This window comes from Chiloscyllium plagiosum, unplaced genomic scaffold (assembly GCF_037043375.1).
Source record: "Chiloscyllium plagiosum isolate Xiang-an unplaced genomic scaffold, Cpla_swu_hap1 HiC_scaffold_27, whole genome shotgun sequence".
Lineage (NCBI taxonomy): Eukaryota > Metazoa > Chordata > Chondrichthyes > Orectolobiformes > Hemiscylliidae > Chiloscyllium > Chiloscyllium plagiosum.
In genome coordinates this window covers 69,755,168-69,767,718 of record NW_028270165.1, presented here as the reverse complement: position 1 = coordinate 69,767,718, position 12,551 = coordinate 69,755,168, and the positions used below count along the sequence as shown (strand labels likewise).

Genomic DNA, 12,551 nt, shown 5'->3' with positions numbered 1-12,551 from the left:
TTGCACATTCTCCCATTGTCTGCATGGGTTTGCTCCGGTTTCCTCCCACAGTCACAAAGATGTGCAGGTCAGGTGAATTGGCCATTTTAAATTGCCCATAGTGTTAGGTACATTAGTCAGAGGGGAAATGGGTTTGGATGGGTTGCTCTTCAGAGGATCGGTGTGGACTGGTTGGGCTGAAGGGCCTGTTTCCACACTGTAGGGAATCTAAGGACCTTGGTTTCATGTCACACTCCAGGTGAACCCACGACATTGTACACTATCTCTCTTACACATACGCACTCCCTCATGCAGACCCTTTGTCATATACATGCTCTCTCACACAGACACATACACCCACCAACCTTCTCACAGGCTTATAACCCATCACATTCGCACACACTTTACCAAGCTTGCACACACGTAAACACACACCCTCTCATGTGCACTCGCATTCAAATGCTCACATGCACACATTCATATTTTCTCTCTCTGTCTCTCCTGTATGCACACACACATATAAGTCTATGGGGTGAATTTGTATTTGCAGAATTATATTTAAAGATACATTCTATTTTGCTCAAAAAATGCACAACCTATGGGCAGTCAATGCAAGTATTTGGTAAATTCCACTTTGGAAATAGAACCAGTCTGACTCAATATTGGGATACAGACAGACCCTGACCTCACACCTTTAATGCATTGTTTGAACTGATGTCACCTTATTTTATGAAACCTTAACTTATCTTGAGAATGTGACTTAAAAGAATTTTAGGGATTTACATATTAATGAACAAAAACCTGGAACCCATTCTAAAATATGAAAGATTTAACAACAATCTAGGTTTGTTAAATATACCATTTTATTTGCATGTCACTAATTTTTCACTATAAATTCTTTGTCTTTTGCTCCTGCTTCACAACCAACTGAAGAAGGATCAGTGCTCCGAAAGCTAGTATTTCTAAGTAAACCTGTTTAACTATAACCCGATGTTGTGTGATTTTTTTTTTAACTTTGTCATCTTCAATCCCATGATGGTCTGAGCATGTGCAGTCTATGGTGAGACGGAGGGAGCTAGAGTTGCAAATCAAACTGGGAACTTGATTCCCTGCCCAAACCCCACTCTGTGGTTTCTGCTTCACTTGATATCTCTCAGACAGAAATGAGGAATTTGGTCTCTCAAAGGGCAGTGATTGTGTGAAGTGCATTCCTGCAAAGTTTGTCAGGATGAGGTGGTTCAATGTGACCATCATAAATAGGAACAGGGTGATGCTGTTCAGCCCATTGAGCATGCTCCCCTGTTCAATAGGATCATGACTGATCAGATATTCCTCATGTCCACTTTCCTGCCCTGTCCCTGCAACCTTTGATTCCCGACTGATCAAGAGTCCATCCATCTCAGCCATAAAGTACACAAAGACTCTGCCCTCACTGCTGACTGTAGGCAGACAGGAGGCTGGAAGAACACAGCTAGCCAGGCAGCATCAGGAGGTGGACAAGTCGACGTTTTGGGTGTTCCACTGCACAGTCTGTTCAAAAGGTGCCCACTCTGAATAAGTTATCCGCCTTACACCTGAAACGTTGACTTGTCCACCTCCTGATGCCGCCTGACTTGCTGCCTTCCAATCTCCTGCCTGTCTACTTTGGATTCCAGCATCTGCAGTTACTTTGTTTCACAGCTCGCTGTGGCAAAGAGTTCCAAAGACTCAGAATTCTCTGAGAGAAGAAATTCCTCCTCATCTCAGACTTAAATTGGTGTCCATTTCTTCTAAGACTCTGCCCTCTTCTGCTTGTAGAATCTCCCATGAAGGGAAACAGTCTTTCAGCAGTTATCCCATTATGCTTCTTACGAATCTTACGTACTTCAATGAGACCGCCGTTCGCGGTGAGACAGATATTTTAAAGGAGTTGATTAAAGGCAAAATTATGGGGAACCTCTAAGTGTGAAATTAACACTGAGCGCTATCAAAACTCAGTAGGTCTGGTAGCTTCTATGGAGAGAAAAATCATAAGATGGCAGAAGAGTAGCAGCACAGTGGGTGCCTGCTCACATGTGGCTCGTCTGCTCTGTTCATTTTTATTTTTATATTTATTTCTTTCACTTTTATTGCTGTCCTTTCACTTTTTGTCTCCTTAATCTAATTTGCAGCACAGAGGAGGTATCTTGGAAGTGATCAAGACAGTGTGAAGAGGGCAATCTGAACGTGATGGCAAGAGAGGTCTCCAACGTGGACAGCAGTCATCGCAAGTGATGGGAGAGTGGGAACAGGCAGCCCTAAGCAGTCCGAGGCAGGGAGAGCGGGAGTCGGCAGCCCCAGGGGTCAGCGGTGAGGGTGGGAGCGGGTAGCTCGAGGTGGCAAGAGTTGGAGCAGGCTGCCCAAGGCAACGACTGGGGCAAAGTTGACCCCTTGTGAGGAGTGCAAGCCCAGTATGGCGAGACGCATGTGATGTTGAACTATTAACTGTGTTTCTTTGTTATTTGTCTATGTTTTAGTAAGAAGCACTGTTATGTCTAACTTCTTAATTTTCTTTCTTTGTTTTTCCACTTTGCACCAAGAGTCTGTGCCTAAGTACATTTATACCTACGATGGTGCCGTCAGTGACAGCTTGTAAACTTTTCACTGTATTCATGTCAGTGAGCGCATGTGATAATAAAGCTAATCCAATTCAAAAAACAGAGCCAAAGCAAAGGGAATGGTACAACTTCTTCAGAACTGATAAATAAGGGAATCAGAGGTTGGGGGTGGAGGGAGGTGGAGGAGGGTTGGGAATGGCATGCAAATAGATTTGAGGATTTTCAGATCAGCTTGCTCTCATTAGATGGGAGGAGAATTGTTGGATTAAATGACCTCTTTCTGCACCCATGTCTCACTCTGTGTCCCTCGCTCTCACTCATTCTGTACCTGCTTCAGAAATTGTTCAGCATTGTGCCTGCGCACGTGTCCATTACCCATACAGTACTTACCTTGGCAACAGCAGTGTGGGCATTGGGACTGTGTCATCATCGAGTGGCTAAGGTGATAACATGAACTTCATGGAAATTTGATTGCATCCTGAGAGGGCAGACAAGGTCTGCGGATTAACACATGAACACAATGTCAGTAGTTTTAACTTGTAGATTTCAAGTCTTATTGAGTCTGATATTTTCAGAGACTTTTTTATGTTTCTGCAGGTCTGATATAGAAAACCACTGTTATTTTCTATATTAATAGTTTATCTCTGTAAAGAGACATATTGGGCAACTAATGAGTAATATCAACAATGGTGTCTCTGCAAATCCACTGTGATGACAGGCTCTCCAATATAGATTCCCTCTCACAGGCCAACGTCCCCAGTATCAAGACACTGGTTGTGATCAGTCAGTTGCATTGGCAGGTTATGTCATTCATAAGCCTGACACAGGATTTCCAAGGAGAAAGTGAGGACTGCAGATGCTGGAGACCAGAGTTGAAAAGTGTGGTGCTGGAAAAGTGCAGCAGGCCAAGCAGCATCCGAGGAGCACTTTTGGGCATAAGCCCTTCTTCAGGAATGAGGCTGGTGTGCCAAGCGGGCTGGGATAAAAGGTGGGGGGGGGAGGGGGGGATATAATAGGTGGAAGGAGGTGAGGGTGAGGGTGATAGGCCGGAGAGGGGATGTGAGCGGAGAGGTCGGGAAGAAGATTGCAGGTCAAGAGGGCGATGCTGAATCCAGGGGTTGGGATTGAGATAAGTTGGGGGGAAGGGAAATGAAGAAGCTGGAGAAATCTACATTCATCCCGTGTGGTTGGAGGGTTCCTAGGCGGATGATGAGGCACTCTTCCTCTAGGCGTCGTGTGGCCAGGGTCTGGCGATGGAGGAGGCCAAGGACCTGCATGTCCTTGGCGGAGTGGGAGGGGGAATTAAAGTGTTCAGCCACGAGGCGCTTGGGTTGATTGGTGCGGGTGTCCCAGAGGTATTCCCTGAAACATTCCGCAAGTAGGCATCCCTGAAACATTCCGCAAGTAGCCTACTTGCGGAATGTTTCAGGGAACACTCTGGGACACCCGCACTAACCAACCCAACCGCCCCATTGCTGAACACTTTAACTCCCCCTCCCACTCCGCCACGGACATGCAGGTCCTTGGCCTCCTCCATCGCCAGACCATGGCCACATGACGCCTGGAGGAAGAATGCCTTATCTTCCGCCTAGGAACCCTCCAAGCACACGGAATGAATGTAGATTTCTCCAGCTTCCTCATTTCCCCTCCCCCCAACTTATCTCAATCCCAACCCCCGGATTCAGCATCGCCCTCTTGACCTGCAATCTTCTTCCCGACCTCTCCGCCCCCATCCACTCTCCGGCCTATCACCCTCACCCTCACCTCCTTCCACCTATCGTATTCCCTCCCCTAAATTCCACCCCGCCCCCCCCCCACCTTTTATCTCAGCCCGCTTGGCACACCAGCCTCATTCCTGAAGAAGGGCTTATGCCCGAAACGTCGATTCTCCTGCTCCTCGGATGCTGCCTGGTCTGCTGCTCTTTTCCAGCACAGGATTTCCAAACCAAGCTCTTTAATGTGGATTTGCATGATCACAGCAAGAAATATCCAGGAGGGCAGAAGAAACGGCTCAAGACCTTCTTCAGATTTTTGTCAAAAAGAAGCGATATTCTCATCGACTCAGGACAATCTCTCGGTCAATGGCATTTAATTTGGAGAAACATTTATGAAAAGCCAACCATTTTGTGCATCTCTGATGATCCCGGAGCAATAATAAACATTAACCAGAGCCCATGAAAATGCTTGCATCCAACCAACTCATCTCAGCTAATACCACCTGCCCCAACCAATGTCAGTGATTGTGGATCCAGTACTGAAGTGTTGAATCACTTCAGCATCCGTGGTGCTGGAGTGGAAGAAAGTCATCCGCGAATCCCAGTGACTGTTTATGTGAAAGATCGGGTTTTCCAAAATGCACCATTGTAAGTACAGGACAGACATTGAGAATAAATTGCTCTGGATGCTGTAATTATACTTTTCAGTCTGACAGTAGATATCACTATCTTCCACACACTCCACCCTTATCTAAGTTTGGAATGCTAATTCACCTGACTATCTTTCAGCTTTTCCCCAAATCTCCTTCAGTGTAGATGCAGGCTTTTGCATTCAGAATCACAGTCAATTACTGTAAGAAGTGTAAGCAGGAGGAGACAAATTAGCCCCTCGAGCCTGCGCCACCATTTAATACGATGATGATTGATTTCAACTCAGCCTCAACTGGACTTTCCTGCCCATTTTCTGTAATCCTTCAATCCATTACTGTATCTCTTCATTAAGTTAGATTTGCTATATTTATCGGAGCATGTATTTTGTCACAAAATGCAGTGAAAAGTATTGTACAATATCGCCACTCTCCAGTGCTATCTTAAAACACAGAATAATAAACCACAACGCAGAATATAAATGCCAAAAAATAAAGAAGATGACAATTTGATTTATTGTCACTTGTACCGATGTACAGTGAAAAGCTTTGTTTGCAAGCAGTAAGTACAGGTCATACCGTTAAAAAAATGCTTGGATAGAGTGACGCATTCAGGCAATACCAGATATACAGGACGCGCATGAGGCAAGATCAACATTAACAAGATCAGCCTAATTTGAAATAATAAAGTCCATTCATCAGTTTGATAACAGCATTGAAGAAGCTGTTCTTGAACCTGCTGGTACTTGCATTCAAGCTTCTGTATTTTCTAACTGTCAGAAAAGGTTTTAGGAGAGCATTACTGGGTTGAGAGGGATCTTGAATGATGTTGTCAGCCTTCCTGCGGCAACGAGAAATGTAAATGGAGCCCATGGATGGGAGGTTTGCTTCTGTGATGATCTGGAGTGTGCACACGACCTTCTGCAGAGTCCAACTGTCCTCGGATGAGCAGTTGCCACACCAAACCGTTATGCATCCGGTTGACATGCTCTCTATGGTGCATCTGTAAAGATTGGTGGTCATGCCAAATTTCCTGAGCTGCCTGAGGAAGAAGAGGCATTGTTGTGCCTTCTTGACCATCGACCTACAATGTCCAGGACGGGTTGTCAGTTATCGTTACACCTAGGAACTCAATGCTCTCAACTCTTTCAACCTCTGTTCAAATGATGTAGATGGGTGCATGTTCTCCTATGTTCTTTCTGAAGTCAATGATCAGTTCTCTTGTTGTGCTGACATTGAGAAAGAGGTTATCATTTCACCACGTCACCAAGCCCCTTATTCTGACTCATCGCTATTTGATATCCGTCCTACCATGGTGGTGTTGTCAGGAAACTTGTAGATGGTGTTTTTTCAGAATTTTGTAACCAGTCCATGGGTGTACAGGGAGTACGTTAGGGGACTGAGAACACATCCTTGGGGTGACTCAGGTGGGGGGTGTAGGTACCAGTGCTGGGTGTTATTGTGGAGGAGTTGCAGTTGTCTCTCTTTACTATGGTCTATGGGTCAGGAATCTGAGAATCTGACTGCAGAGCTACAGCTGAGACCTAGGTCTTAGAAGTTTGAAATCAGTCAGGAGAGGATAATAGTGTTGAAGGTGGAGCTGTAGTCAATGAGCAGGAGTTTAATATAAGTGTCCTTGTCATCCAAATGTTCCAGGGATGAGTTCAGGGTTAGGGAAATGGTGTCTGCTTTGGACCTGTTACACTGGTAGGCAAGTTGCAAGGGATTGAGGCAGGTTAGGAGATGATAGTTGATCTGGTCTGTGACCAGCCTCTCGAAGCACTTCAGGATTATGGGGTCAAAGCCACGAGGCAGTGGTCATTAATGTACATTGCATTCTTTCTTAGTTACTGGAATGATGGCGGTCTTTTTGAAACAGGTGATGATTTCAGCATGCGGAGAGTTTGAAGATGTCAATGAATACCTCCACCAGCTCGTCTGCAAAAGATAAAAGTGCTAAGCCAAGGATGAAAAATGAGGACAGGGAACCCGATCATGCTGTTATGAGTGATGGGAAGGGGCAAAGGCAAAAGTACTGGTGCTAGGTCAACCACAGTGGGTGGGAAGTCATGGTAACAGAAGAAGCAAGCCACATCAGTTTTGGAAGGTGGCATCATCTGAATAGATCCGACATAGGTGAAGGAACTGGGAGAATGAGATGGATTCCTTGCAGAATGTGCTGTGTGACGAATTGTAGAGAAGGTAGCCATGGGGGTCCTTGGCTTTGTAGTGAATAAAACTAAAAATCACACAACACCAGGTTATAGTCCAACAGCTTTTTCTTAGATTACTTACAGTGTGGAAACAGGCCCTACGGCCCAACAAGTCCACGTTGTTCCGCCCAAGCGCAACCCACCCAGGCCCCTACACCTAACACTACAGGCAATTTAGCATGGCCAATTTACCTGACCTGCGCATTTTTGGACTGTGGGAGGAAACCGGAGCACCTGGATGAAACCCACAGAGACAAGGGGAGAATGCGCAAACTCCACACAGTCACCTGAGGCGGGAATTGAATCCGGGTCTCTGGCGCTATGAGGCAGCAGTGGTAACCACTGTGCCACCCCCTTGCATGTGTTACACTGCCACCTGCTGGTCTGGTACACTCACTCACAGGATGAGGGTGTCACTGCACAGGCCAGCATGTCTTGCCCATCGGGCTGTTAAGAGTGAACCACACTGCTGTGGGTCTGGAGTCATATGTAGGCCAGACAAGGTAAGGATAGCGTTTCCTTCTCTGAAGAACATTAGTGAACCCAAATGGGTTTTTTTTTTGACAATCAGCAATGGTTTCATGATCATCATTAGACCCTTCATTCCAGATTCTATACTGACTCAAATTCCACCATCTGCCATTGGTGGGGTTTGAACCCAGGCCCCAGGATGTTAGCTAAGTTTCTGAGTTGCCGGTCTCATAGTAAACCCCTCAGCCATTGGTGGGGTTTGAACTTGGGTCCCAGGGAGTTAAGTTTCTGAGTTACCAGTCAAATGGTAAACCATTATTTGGAACTATAACCTGGTTTTGTGTGGATTTTAATTTTGTCCACCCCAGTCCAACACTAGCATCTCCACATATTTGTAGTGAATGGAGAGGAGCAGTTCATTCCACAAAATGGAGGCAAGAAATGGAAGGGAAGGGTCAGAAGTGGACACAGAGGGAGGGTGGATCCCACCACTCATGACACAACGGGGCCCGGCTGATTGACGGCGCGTCACTGACCAATAGGAGGGGAGGCAAGCGGGCTGGCGGACCAATTGGAAGCAGCTAAGCCTCCAACCAAAGGGGGTGAATGAGGGGGCAGGGCGGGAAGGAAAGGGTCAGAAGTGGACACAGAGGGAGGGTGGATCCCACCACTCATGTCACAACGGGGCCCGGCTGATTGACGGCGCGTCACTGACCAATAGGAGGGGAGGCAAGCGGGCTGGCGGACCAATTGGAAGCAGCGAGCCCTCCAACCAATGGGGGTGAATGAGGGGGCAAGGCGGGAAGGAAAGGGTCAGAAGTGGACACAGAGGGAGGGTGGATCCCACCACTCATGTCACAACGGGGCCCGGCTGATTGACGGCGCATCACTGACCAATAGGAGGGGAGGCATGCGGGTTGGCGGACCAATTGGAAGCAGCTAAGCCTCCAACCAACAGGGGTGAATGAGGGGGCAGGGCGGGAAGGAAAGGGTCAGAAGTGGACACAGAGGGAGGGTGGATCCCACCACTCATGTCACAACGGGGCCCGGCTGATTGACGGCGCATCACTGACCAATAGGAGGGGAGGCATGCGGGTTGGCGGACCAATTGGAAGCAGCTAAGCCTCCAACCAACAGGGGTGAATGAGGGGGCAGGGCGGGAAGGAAAGGGTCAGAAGTGGACACAGAGGGAGGGTGGATCCCACCACTCATGTCACAACGGGGCCCGGCTGATTGACGGCGCGTCACTGACCAATAGGAGGGGAGGCATGCGGGTTGGCGGACCAATTGGAAGCAGCTAAGCCTCCAACCAATAGGGGTGAATGAGGGGGCAGGGCGGGAAGGAAAGGGTCAGAAGTGGACACAGAGGGAGGGTGGATCCCACCACCCATGTCACAACGGGGCCCGGCTGATTGACGGCGCGTCACTGACCAATAGGAGGGGAGGCAAGCGGGCTGGCGGACCAATTGGAAGCAGCGGGCCCTCCAACCAATGGGGGTGAATGAGGGGGAAGGACGGCGCGTGATCGGTGACGATTCCGGGGCCGTGCCGCCGTCATTGGCGCCTGACTTGACTATAGGAGGTGGGTACGGAAAAGCAGGAGTTACTGCGGACACCGAGAGGAAAATCGAGTCAGTCCGGTTCTATGAACACCCGGCGTAGGTCCCAAGATCCACATTAGAAACTCCCGGTCACGCGTTTGCAGCAAACGGGAACGGGCTGCTGGTCTCAGGTTGTCATAGGCCCCGCGGGTGCTGCCGCCATATTTGTTAGGGGCAAGATGCGCCAGTGCGCACGCGCATGCTTCCGGGGTGGGGGCGGGGCGATTTGAGGAGGGGCATTGAGACAGCAAACTGAAACCAGGAGAAGTGCATGTCTTTTGTAGGTGCCTGTGCTGAACTGACAGTGATTTTGTTTTTGTTGTTTTGTGAATCCGTTTTACAGAATATTAATTGAGAGCAATTTGCAGAATGGGATCTGAAAACAAGATCTGTCAGCGCACCCTTTGGGATGTGAGTATCACTGGCATTTAACTGTGGAAGGAAAAAAAGGTTTGTTCTGTTCTGGGCTGTAGGAAAACCTCCCTGATATGTCCAACTCGAAAGCAGCAAGACATTCAAATTTGTCGTAGGGCATATGCTCAGTTCTGGGCCCTGCAGCTGAGAAAGGAAACTTTTGATTTGAGGGGTGGGTGGGGGGAAGGGACTGTGGGTCTGGTTAGCACCGCTGTCTCACAGCGTCAGGGACCCAGGCTCGATTCCTGCCTTCGGTGGCTGTGTATGTGGAGTTTGCAGATTCTCCCCGTGTCTGCGTGGGTTTCCTCTGGGCGCTTCAGTTTCCTTCCGCAATCCAAAGATGTGCAGGTTTGGTGAGTTGGCCATGCTAAATTCCCAATAGTGTTCTGTGATGTGTAGGTTAGGTGTATTAGTCAGGGGAAAGAACAAAGAAAATTTACAGCCCAGGAACAGGCCCTTCAAGCCTGAGCCGATCCAAATGTACTGTCTAAACTTGTCGATCAATTCCAAAGCATTTGTAACCCTCTACTCCCCACCTACTCATGCAACTGTCCAGATGCATCTTAAATGAATCTACCGTGCCTGCCTCTACCACCTCTGCTGGCAATGCGTTCCAAGTGCCCACCACCCTCTGTGTGAAGTACTTGCCGCGTGTTCCCCCTTAAACTTTCCACCTCTCACCTTGAAAGCATGACCTCTGGTTATTGAAACCTTCACCTTGGGGGAAAAAGCTTGTCTCTATCCACCCTGTCTATACCCTTCATGATTTTGTAAACCTCAATCAGGTCCCCCCTCAATCTCCCTTTTTTCTCGTGAAAATAAACCTAACCTACTCAACCTCTCTTCATAGCTAGCAGCTTCCATACCAGACAACATCCTCGTAAACCTTCTCTGCACCCTCTCCAAAGCTTCCACATGCTTTTGGTAATGTGGCGACCAGAACTGTACACAGTATTCTAAATGCGGCCGAACCAATGTCTTGTACAATTTTAACATGACTTGCCAGCTCTTATACTCAATACCCCGTCCAATGAAGGCAAACATACTAATTGTCTTCTTGACCACTCTATCCACCTGTGCAGCAACCTTCAGGGTACAATGGGCCTGCACTCCCAGATCTCTCTGCCCATCAACCTTTCCCAAGGCTCTTCCATTCATTGTATAATTTGCTGTAGAATTAGACCTGCCTAAATGCATCACCTCACATTTGTCTGGATTGAAAGCCATCTGCCACTTTTCCGCCCAACTCTCCAGTCTATCTATATTCTCCTGTATTCTCTGACAGTCCCTTATGCTTTCTGCTACTCCACTAATCTTTGTGTCATCTGCAAACTTGCTGATCATACCAACAGGGGAAATGTAGGGCAAGGAAATGGTTTTGGGTGGGATGCTGTTTGGAGGGTTGGTATGGACTTGTTGGGCAGAAGGGCTTGTTTCCTCACTAGGGATTCTATGATTCTATAAATTCTTCATTTGTAAATACCTATAGACTTTCTTTTAAAATTCCTTATTGACTTAGATTCCACTTGAATGGGTGCTGGAATTTTCCAGATCCTGACAAATCTTTGTCAATCCTGAACCTCCTGAAGTCCATGTTGAGTCTGAAGGGTTATAAAGGGATGAACTGAAAGATGAGGTGCTACTCCCTGAGCTGCTGTTCAGGTGCTTTGGAACAGTAAAGGAGTCTGAAGTCTGTGTAGGGTGTGAGCAGATAATGAAAATGACAAGGCTTCACTTTGAGTACTCCTTGGGTCAATGAGAGTGCTTTGGATTTGGATGACAACAGAGAGGGAGGCGAGACAGGGAGAAGGCGCAGCTGAAAGATCGAGTGCGGTGCTCATGCTCAGTTTGGGCCATTCAGAAAGTGATACAGTCCCAATGGAAAGATCCAATTGGTAAGTGATAAGTGCAGAGTATTTTCTCACAGGTTTGAAGTATAATATATCAGCTTCTGTAAAAGCAGGGGCTTTCAGTTTTAACAGAAATGCTTAAAATGAAGGAAGGCCTTTTGTTCAATTAAATTCTCTTAAAGGGAGTAACTGTGTTAATTTACAGGGAAGTAATGACAGGAAACCCCAGACCTCTGGTATGTACCAATTGCACAATATGGGATTTAACGGAAGCTTCTGGCGTTACTGACCCCTACATATGCAGGAAGTGTGTCCACCTACAGCTGCTGGCTAACCACTTTTCAGAGCTGGAGCTGTGGGTGGACACACTGTGGAGCATCTGCCACACTGAGAATTATACAGGCTGAAAGGTATAGGTGACCATTAGGTAAAGTAAACTGCACAGGAAGGAAGTGCAGGAGTACCCAGTAGTCATCCTCCTGTCAAATAGATATACTGCTTTTGCTACTGTTGGGAGTGGTTGGGGATGGCCTCGGGAAACCCGCAACAGCCACCTTCATGGCACCACATTTGGTCTGCGGCACAAAAGGGAAGGAAAAAGGATGACAGGTCTACAGTGACAGAAGATTCAATAGTCAGGGATACAGACAGCACTTCTGTGGTATGTCAGATCTCTAGCACCAGGATCTGGGATATCATGTAGCAGCTGCTGGCCATTCTGGAGCTGGAGGGTGAACAGCCAGTAGCTGTGGAACACGTAGGTACTAACAGCACAGATAAACAAAGGGATGAGGACGTGAAAGCCGAATATCGGAAGATGGGAGATTCATTAAATACCCAACCTCAAGTAGAATAATGTCAGACTTTCTCCCAGTGCCAGATCTAGCAAGAGCAGGAATAAGAGGACAGATGAGATGAATGCAAATCTGCACAAATAATGTAACAGAAGAGTTTAGATTCTGGTGGCATTGGGCTGTTTTTGTGGGAGTTGGTTCTTGTATAGCCTAATCCATTATCTCCGGGCAGAGATGGAACAAATCTCCTCTTGGGGCTTTTGCTCATAACTTTGGGGTGATTTTAATCTT

General features: G+C 47.4%; 1 protein-coding gene across 3 annotated transcripts in view; it reads left to right on the top strand.

The window, feature by feature from the left end:
• The window catches only part of LOC122543700 (uncharacterized), a 65,910-nt gene that overhangs the window by 44,314 nt on the left and 9,045 nt on the right, over positions 1-12,551 (top strand). The window contains exons 1-3 of one of the 3 annotated variants that reach the window (XM_087974848.1): positions 8,931-9,183; positions 9,546-9,613; positions 11,136-11,511. The gene's annotated coding sequence lies outside the window, so the exon portion shown is untranslated. Of the gene's footprint in view, positions 9,260-9,545; positions 9,614-11,135; positions 11,512-12,551 lie in introns of those variants that run through there. The other 2 variants (XM_087974846.1, XM_087974847.1) reach the window with 2 other exon arrangements.